This window comes from Phasianus colchicus, unplaced genomic scaffold (assembly GCF_987193195.1).
Source record: "Phasianus colchicus unplaced genomic scaffold, bPhaCol1.hap1.1 HAP1_SCAFFOLD_78, whole genome shotgun sequence".
Classification (NCBI taxonomy): domain Eukaryota; kingdom Metazoa; phylum Chordata; class Aves; order Galliformes; family Phasianidae; genus Phasianus; species Phasianus colchicus.
The window spans coordinates 190,844-200,036 of NW_028325251.1; the positions used below are offsets into that span (position 1 = coordinate 190,844).

The window sequence follows — 9,193 nt, forward strand, 5'->3', positions numbered from 1 at the left end:
GTCTTTCTGCTGGTGTCGTGTCTGTTGCCATCAACTAATGTGATGGAGCCGTGCTTTGAGAGAGGAGTTTGGGTGGCAACAAGAGCTGCTCCCAAGGCCCGGTAGGCCCATGCTCTCCAAGAGCGGATTCCCAGGACGGCAGCCATCTCTGCTGACCGTGCACACTTCCTGTGCAGAAGAATTGATGTGTCCCCTCGTATCCCCATAGCTCCCTCCCAGCAACAGAAATTCCGTGGGAGAACCGCAGGGGAGCTCTGTGGGGACGAGGAGCAGGCAGGGGCACAGGGAACATGAGGGCTTCTGAAAGGCCTCTCCTTTCCCCAGAGGGCTTGTGAGCACTCCTGCCTGCAGCTGGGAACTGTATTGCCAGGAGCTCTGCAAAGGTGGATTTGCTTGTAAGTGTAGGCAGGGAGTTTCAAACCAACACTGCTGTCCACAAGGGGAACATTTACATTCTCTCTCTGACAGCACTGAGACAAAGATTTGAGCTGGCAGTCTGAAGGCCACATTAAGCTTGACTGGAACAGCTGTACAGTGAGAAACCATTTGCCTTTTCACGGGGAACACAGCTGGAAGGGAAATCCAGAACAGGGGAAAGGAAGGCAGATGGTTGCCAGGCAGAGCTCTGAGCGCAAGGAGATCTTGGAGTGGATGCTCCTGGAAGAGATGCTCAGACACATGCGAGATGAGGACGCGATCCAAGACAGCCAGCACAGCTTCACCAAGGGCAGATCGTGCCTGAGCCATCAGGTGGCCTGCTACATTGGGAGTGCCGGCACTGGTGGTCCAAGGAGGGGCAACTGATGTCATGCACCTGGGCTTGTGTGATACCTTTGACATGGTCCCGCCCCATATCCTTATCTCTAATTGGAGAGAGATGGATTTGAGGAGCAGCCTCTCGAGTGGATAGAGAATTGGCTGGATGGTGGAAGCCAGAGGGTTGTTGTCAGTGGCTCCACATCCCGGCGGAGGCCGGTCACCAGCGCTGTCCCCCAGGGGTCCATCTGGGGGCACACTAACACTACTCGATAGCCTAATGGGGTGTGACTGATCAGCCCCGCCCCGCTGCCGGTACTGCTGGCTCTGCCCTCGCCCCGTTGCCGGCTCGTTAACGGGAGCCCCCGCACTTACCGCTCACCGACAGCGATCGCAACCCTCCTTGCGGTGTAGTCCCGCGTACGGGCGGCTTACGGTTTCTCCTCGCTGAAACAGCCCGCCTGATCCTCACAGCCCGACTCCTCCTCTCCGTCTGTGGTGGGCAGCGACGCGAGGCTGCCCTCCCAGAGGCTTCTTCTCGGCGGGGGCGCGGATGCAGAGCCGTTGCCCTGGCGACGTCCCCGCCGCGTCAGCCGCTCTCGCCAGAGCTGCCCGGCCGCTCTGTTGTCTCGGGGATCCCTGGGTGAGGGGACCGAGCGAAAACCCCCGTACCTCGCGGTCGGTCGCTGCGGTTCTGGCTGGAACAGCTCCGAAGCAGCGAACCTCGGCGATCGAGGCTTCTTGCGAGGCACAGTCATCGAGGCAGAAGGGAGAAGCGTTCATTTGTGTCCCCGTGCGAAGTTCCGGAGGAGAAACGAGGCTGTTCTCCCCCTGAAGCCGAAACGGAAAGTTTCGGAACTATCGCTCATGGGTTCCTTTTGCTAAACTCACACGTTGGTTCTTAAACCGATGTGCTAATCCCTGCTGCCGAACAGAGCACCCCACATCAATCCCTCCTCTTCCTTTGAGGATTATGGTGTTTGTATGGTTGGAAATATCCAGATAACTGCATAGAGAGAAGCTTGGAAGGAGGATTGAGGGGAGTATCTTGATGCCTGCCTGTTGCATCCCATCCTTGGAGCTCTGCCCTCCCCTGAGTCGCTCTCCCACCTCCCCAGGAGATCCCTGAGGGCTCTCCGTCCCCCCACTCACCCGGTCTTCTTCGCCTCCCACTGCCCCTTGAGCCCCACTCAGGCTTCAGGCCCCGTGCCACCCGTCCCCCACCCAGGGTATTTCACTGCCTTCCCCCCACCTCCACCACGGGTCGCCTACAACCCCTGGAGTCCCTCAGTCTGACCCCTGGGGTTCCACTCTCTCCCCTGTCCCCACCTCCAATTCCCCCATTCTCATCGATGGAGTCCTCATCCACCCCTTCCCAGTTGTTCTTCCACCAGTGTCTGCCCCTGTTCCCCATTCTGACCCCCAGGGTCCCATGCCTGGCCCCCTCCCATCCTGTTCCTTCCTCGGTCCCCCACTCTGATCCCTTGTATCCCCTTTCCCGCCCCCCCGTACGTCTTCCCATTTTGTCCCGCAGATTCATACCCCCCACCAGTCCCCTCTACCTGACCTCCAGAATTCCCTGTCCCCCCAAATACCCCCACTCTAATTCCCCTATTCTGAACCGTAGTCTCCTACCATCCCCCAGTCCCCTCAGTTTGCCCCCCTCCTTCCTGACCCCATTTTCTGATCCATAGAGTCCCCTGTACCCCCCATGCCCTCCTTCCTGACCTCTAGAGTCCATTCCCCCATTTTGACCCCCAATATTCCCTAACAGGACCCCCCTTATGTCCCATAGTAGCCCCCCACAACCACCAGCTCTCCCCTCCCTCCTTCCCCCAGGCCCCCTTTCCACTCATGGAAGCTTCATTCTCCTCCCCCCAGTCATCCCCCCACAACCCCCACTCTCTGCCCTAGACCCCCTTTACAGAATCACAGAATCACAGAATCACAGAATGGCCAGGGTTGGAAGGGACTTCAAGGATCACGAATCTCCAACCCCCCTGCCACATGCAGGGCCACCAATCTCCCTGTTTAATGCTAGGCCAGGCTGCCCAGGGCCCCATCCAATCTGGCCTTGAACACCTCCAGGGATGGACGGGGCATCCACAACCTCTCTGGGCAGCTGTTCCAGCACCTCACCACTCTCTCTGTAAAGAATTTCCCCAACGTCCAACCTAAATCTCCCCTCCCTCAACTTCAAACTATTTCCCCACATCCTGCAGTCATCAACCCTTTCAAAGACTTGATTCCCCTCCTGTTTGTAGGCTCCCTTTAGGTACTGAAAGGCTGCAATGAGGTCACTCCACAGCCTTCTTTTCTCCAGGTTGAACAAGCCCAACTCCCTCAGCCTATCTTCACAGGGGAGGTGCTCCAGCCCCTGATCATCTTCGTGGCCCTCCTCTGGACCCTCTCCAACAGCTCCCTGTCTTTCTTGTACTGGGGGCTCCACACTTGGACGCAGTATTCCAGATGGGGTTTCACAAGAGGGGAACAACCAAGAACAATCACCTCCCTGTCCCTACTGGCCACCCCTCTTTTGATGGAGCCCAGGATACCATTTGCCTTCCGAGCCACAAGGGCACACTGCTGGCTCATGTTAAGTTTTTCATCCATCAAGACCCCCAGGTCCTTCTCCACAGGGCTGCTCTCAAGGAACGCTCCTTCCAGTCTGTATGGATGCCTGGGATTCCTCCGGCCCAAGTGCAAAACTCTGCACTGTGCCATGTTGAACCTCATCAGGTTCACCCGGGCCCACCTTTCTAGCCTCTCGAGGTCCCTCTGAATGGCATCCCTTCCTTCAACCGTGTCAACCGCACCACTCAGCTTGGTGTCGTCAGCAAACTTACTGAGGGTGCTCTCAATTCCATCATCGATGTCATTGATAAAGATGTTAAAGAGCACCGGTGCCAAGACAGACCCCTGGGGGATGCCACTCATTACCAGTCTCACCTGGACATGGAGCCATTGATGACCACCTTCTGTCTGTGGCCTTTCAACCAGTTTCTTATCCATCAAGTGGTCCACCCATCAAATGCACATCCCTCCAACTTGGAGATAAGGATGTGGTGGGGGACCATGTCAAAGGCCTTGCTCAAGTCCAGGTAAATGACATTGTTTGCCTTTCCCCTGTCCAACGATGCCGTCACTCCATCATAAAAGGCCACCAGATTGGTCAAGCATGACCTTCCTCTGGTGAAGCTGTGCTGGCTGTCACGGATCACACGCTCATTCCTCATTTGATCAAGCATGTCATCCAGGATGATCTGTTCCATGATCTTCCCAAGCACAAAGGTGAGAATCACTGGCCTGTAGTTCCCAGGGTCCTCCTATTTTTTTTATATTTTATTTTTTAAAATTATTTCTTTTACACCCTATAGAAGCTCTCCACAACTCCCCAGTTTTCCCCTTCCACCCCTCCCTCCATCACCAGATCCTCTTTCCACCCCACAGCAGTCCCACTCACTCACAGTCCCTTCCCCCCTTAGATTCCACACAACCCCCCTTTCCAGCCCAAAAAAGCCCCACTGACCCCTTTCTCGCCCCACCCACACCCTCCTTTATCCCCCCTTATCCCCCCTTGAAATCATGCAGAAGGATCTGCATGAGACATCCTAGAGAGGTTTGGGGGCTCCAGGGGGCTCTTCTGGACTCAACCAGAAGAGTCTGGAGATATCCCAGCGGGACCTTGGGGTGTCCAGGGAGTCCCCGGGTTGGTCCTGTGGCACCATGGAAGGATCTGGAAGTTCCCACTATGGGCCCAAGAGCTCTGAGGAGTCCCTGGGCTGATCTGGAAATGTCCCAGCAGGGTCTGGTAGGGTCCAGGGAGTTCTCATGTGGGTCTGAGTGGTCCTGGAGTCATCCAGAAGGGTCTGGGGATGTCCCAGAGGAGTCCTGGGGTGTCCAGTGGGTGCTCATGCGAATCTGGGGGGTCTGGCCATCCGTCTCATCATCTGCTGTAACATGACCACAGCACTTTCATCAGTGGTTTGGACTCACAGCAACAAGACGCACTTTGTCAACTGTGTCACCAAGGAATCATAAGAATTGGAATCGTTGGGACTGGTTAATATGGACTGCTGTTTGTACTCTACAGAACCCATCCTTGTTCAGTGTATTAATTTTAGTTTAGCTACTTTTAGGATTGTTTTTGAACCGTGCTTCTTTTTTTCTTAATAGAGAAGGGGGAGATGTGGGATAAAGTCATTATCTTGCTAATGAGTAAAGAAGCTTAGCAGTAACTTGAGCCAGACATAAACACACACAAGGCTCCTGCTTCCTACATGTAAGTTGCTGTTTCACAGGTATAAAAGGTTGTAAGCATCTTCAGTAAAAGTCCTTCATCCTTCCTTCTGCACCAGCAAGGGAGTCTGAGCCTCTCCGCACCAGCAAGGGAGCTCGGAGCCCTCTTGCCAACAAAGAGGAGAGGAGAGAAGAGAAGGAGAGGAGAGAAAAGATTGAGCAGAACAAAGGAAAAAGGGAAGAGAGGAGCTTGTAAGGGGGAGAAGTGTGATGAACAAGAGGGGAGAAGAAAGAGGGCAGAACAGAAGAGAGGATACAGGTAAGAAGAGCAGATCTAAAAAGATCCTTTTTCGGAGCCGGACACCATCACTCTGATCAGAGTGCTGTTGGCTGTTCCCAGGCCCTAGCAAGGAAAGAAGCCCCATGCAGCTAATACAGAACTTGCTGGAGAATCACCAACAGACACAAAGGTCTCAGTGCCCAGTCTTGTGCAGGAGCTGCTCTTAATTACAGCAATTTTGCATTAACGGAGCGATCCATTAGCAGCAGCTTGCTCCTGAGTAAGACTACTACCCTGATGTGCAGAAAAGCCTGATGTTTCCTAGAAAAGCCAGTTTCCTGACTGGCTGCAGCTTCCATCTCACGATTGTCATGATGCTGCTGACTTGAGCATGAAAATGCAAGAAGGAAGCAAGCAATCTTACTCCACGATCTGTTTACCTTCATGGAATCACACAGTATTTCAGAAAAGCACGCAGGCTTATTTCACATGCACTTTACACTAAGGAGAGACAAGAACAAGAGAATTAAAGTCAGTAAAAGCAGGAGGTTTTCCACAATGCTGCAGCACTTTCTTGGTGCAGGTGTTTCTTCTGTCAAGATGCACCTCCAGGTTAACAAACAGCAGCTGCAGTGCAGGCATCCAGTCAGTGATGAGCTGTGAGCTGACATCTCTGTGCCTGGCCCACAGCAGTATTTGCATGAAGGTCTTCATGCCTCCTGGCAGCAAACCTCTGCTGCCAAAGCACCCCATGACCAAGCACACTGTACCATAAAGCACAAGATAGCTTTCTCGCCTGACTGGGTCTGTAAAGCATAGAATCATAGAATGGTTTGGGTTGGAGGGGACCCCTAACATCATCTAGTTCCAACCCCCTGCAATAGGCAGGGACACCTCCCTCTACACCAGAGTGCTCCAAGTCCCACCCAGCCTGGCTTTGTGCCCATAAACAAAGACAAACCATGTCTGCCTCCTGAAACTACGTTAACAGCCACTCGAGGGAAGACACAGCACCTTTCATCATTACATCACTTTGTAGACAACGTTTTAAAGCAGAGCACTCACCCACCACCAGCAACGCATCTTCCAGGTCTCCTGACACCGCAGATTTAATGCTGTCTGTTATGTCCTTGTCAGCAATGCCTCACTACCATCAAAAACTAAGGGGAAGAGTCCATGGCAGAAAGTCAGAGAGTTAACACGGAGTTTACTAGATCAATCTATGCCTGTGACAGGGGGCAGTAGGCCCCTGCCCCCCCACACCCTCCCGGCCCCACAAAATGCGAAGGAAGGAAGGGAGATTGAAAAAAACAGCGGCAAGGAGGAAAACTTATTTTACTAACTATGATATCGGAATGCAAGATAACACAATATAACACAATCTAATTGAAACTGAGACTAATAAATCAAATAAGATATGAGAGAGAGTTCCTGAGACCGAGTCAAACCTGGAAAGCTTGGAACGGCTGGGAAAGCACCTCCAGCACCCACTGCCAGGCAGTAAGAGCCCGCCCCACCCGGAAGGGTCAGATCCATGACTTCCGTAATGTATAGGGACAGGTACCTGGAATTGGAGCATTAACACTTTAATTCCAGTACACTACATGATGTTTCGATGCAGAATACTGAAAACCAAAAAACATAAAACCATGACAGATTCAAAAGACTGCTTTGCAACAACAAGCTCCTTATATGCTGCACGAACGTTCTATCATTCCTGCAGCACTCTCAGCTAAATCCGGACCGTCCCTCAGAAATATTTCATTTTCATTGCTAGCAGTCTTCTAATTGGCCTACCACAGCTATTACCATTTTCAAGACCTGCTACTTTGTGCTGCCAATCAAATTTCTTAGCTCCTCTCCCCCCTGCCCCAGTGGCAGTCACACTTCACTCTGTCAGGGACACAAGGACCCTTTGAAACATGGAAGATGTGTCAGATGCCATCCTCAAGGGAGCAGCCAGATTCTAGCAAGAACACACACACAGCATCCGTTAGGAGCAGGGCCACCACCTGGGTGCTGCCCACATTTTCTAGCCATAACGTAGCTAAGTACAGAACCATGCCCACGGCTCTCAGCATCACTGCAGCACTCCAGCCATCATCATTAGCAGGACAAGGCCTGGCCTTTCACACTACTTATGAAGCTTGTAGTTCTCATTAATGTGACGAATCTCTTCATTGGTGCGAGAAGCCAGAATTTCAATCAGGCAACCTTCATCTTTCCTGCTCCCTAGGGAATTGCCATGGCAAGATTTAAGATACCAGCAACTGCTTGTGACGTGCAACCAGGTTTCTTTAAGAGTTAGTAATAAATAAGAAAACATACATAACAAAGCAGTAAGTCCTTGGACAGAACTTAAGCAATACAGAAGGAAGATTTCCAAACCCTCACAGCACTCCTTAGTTTGTGCACATCATACATGGTGGTGGGAGTCATCCCAATGATCACCCTCTCAAAATTCCCACTCAGCTCCGTCTTCAAGTCATCAATCAAACCCTAGAAGGCCAAGAGAACAGAAGGAACTGAGCTGTTCACCACTTCTCTTCAGGCTCCAACCCTCCTTGCATCAACAACTGCTCTGAACTGAACAAGAACAAAACAACCCTGGTCAGGTAAAGTCTCTGCTGACCTTTCTCTTACGGAGATTAGGTCGTTTCGCACTTTTCACCCAAGTGACACAACCACGTTCACACATCTCTGAAGACCACCTACCCTGCCAATAGTGCTCAGAACTTGCTGACACTGGGAAACGTTTAGTTTGGTCAAGACACAGGATGCTGTGTGTGTGTTCTTGCTAGAATCTGGCTGCTCCCTTGAGGATGGCATCTGACACATCTTCCATGTTTCAAAGGGTTCTCGTGTCCCTGTTTGGTCTTCATCTGTGCCTGAAACCAACAAATGGAAGCCAGTCAGGCTGCTTGCACAAGAATCAGAAGAGACCTCTGCTCTTGTGCCACCTCCAGTCCCCTACACAGCCGGTTCTCAACAGCCCCAGGACTACATCTATGCGCACAAAGCTGCCAGGACCCACACCACCAGAGCAGCTGCATTTTGGGACATGAAGGGCAGTTCTGTTTCCACCTTTCAACGATTTTTAGGACAGTTGTGCAGTGTGTTTAGGACAGTGGAGCAATGCAAGCAGCTATGCTTCCCTCTAACAAACCATCAGAGCAGCCATTCCCAGCGCTGGGGAAAAAATAAAAGTTGACCTGTGGAGGGAGATCAACTTACCAAAGCTCTTCATGACCTTCCTGAGCGCCTGCGCTTCTTGCTCAGCGCTGAAAACTGAGGCCCGCTTGATTGTTGCCTAAGGTCACAAGGAAAGGATTTAGTAAAGGCAGACTTGAACACATAAGAGTTGAACTGAAAACAAACAAACAAAGAAACAAACAAACATAAAAGAGGTGAACACAGAGATAGTAAAACTCCACCCACACGAGTGATGTTGTATCAGGCTTCTGTCTCACGCAGCAGTCTGCTCTAGTGGGACTTCCCAAGCATATCAGAAAGAAGCCACAGGGGCACAACTACATGGAGAACATATCTCCACATTGCTGCCCATGGAGTCTCTGGTTTCCAGTGAAATAAAAGCTGGGCCACCTGGCACCTGTGTTCAGGCCCACCAGGCCTTCTTCCTAGCAGTTCTCCATGTCAATCATAAAGCAGCGTGCTCCCATCATAGCCCTAGTCCTGACCTGTAGCAGTAAGGACCATTATTCTGCACCATTACCTTTGCTCTGCTCGGCACTGGTGAGGCTGCACCTGGAGAACAGTGTCCAGGTCTGGGCTCCCAGTACAAGAGACAGATGGACATGCTGGAAAGAGTCCAATGGAGGGCTACCAGGATGGTGAAGGGACTGGAACACCTCTTCTATGACAAGAGGCTGAGAGAGAGGGGGCTGCCCAGCCTGGAGA

General features: G+C 52.0%; 1 long non-coding RNA gene across 2 annotated transcripts; it reads right to left on the reverse strand.

Annotated features, from left to right (window-relative positions):
* Positions 1 to 3,234: 3,234 nt before the first annotated feature.
* On the reverse strand, positions 3,235 to 8,499 carry LOC149911610 (uncharacterized). 2 transcript variants are annotated; one of them, XR_016463132.1, is made up of 4 exons: positions 7,991 to 8,499; positions 6,724 to 7,774; positions 5,716 to 6,435; positions 3,235 to 4,709 (listed from the first exon to the last, which is right to left on the reverse strand). It is a non-coding gene; the product is annotated as an uncharacterized LOC149911610 (long non-coding RNA). The 2 variants fall into 2 exon arrangements; XR_016463131.1 differs by lacking the exon at positions 7,991 to 8,499 and having other exon boundaries at positions 6,724 to 7,970.
* Between the last annotated feature and the right edge of the window lie 694 nt (positions 8,500 to 9,193).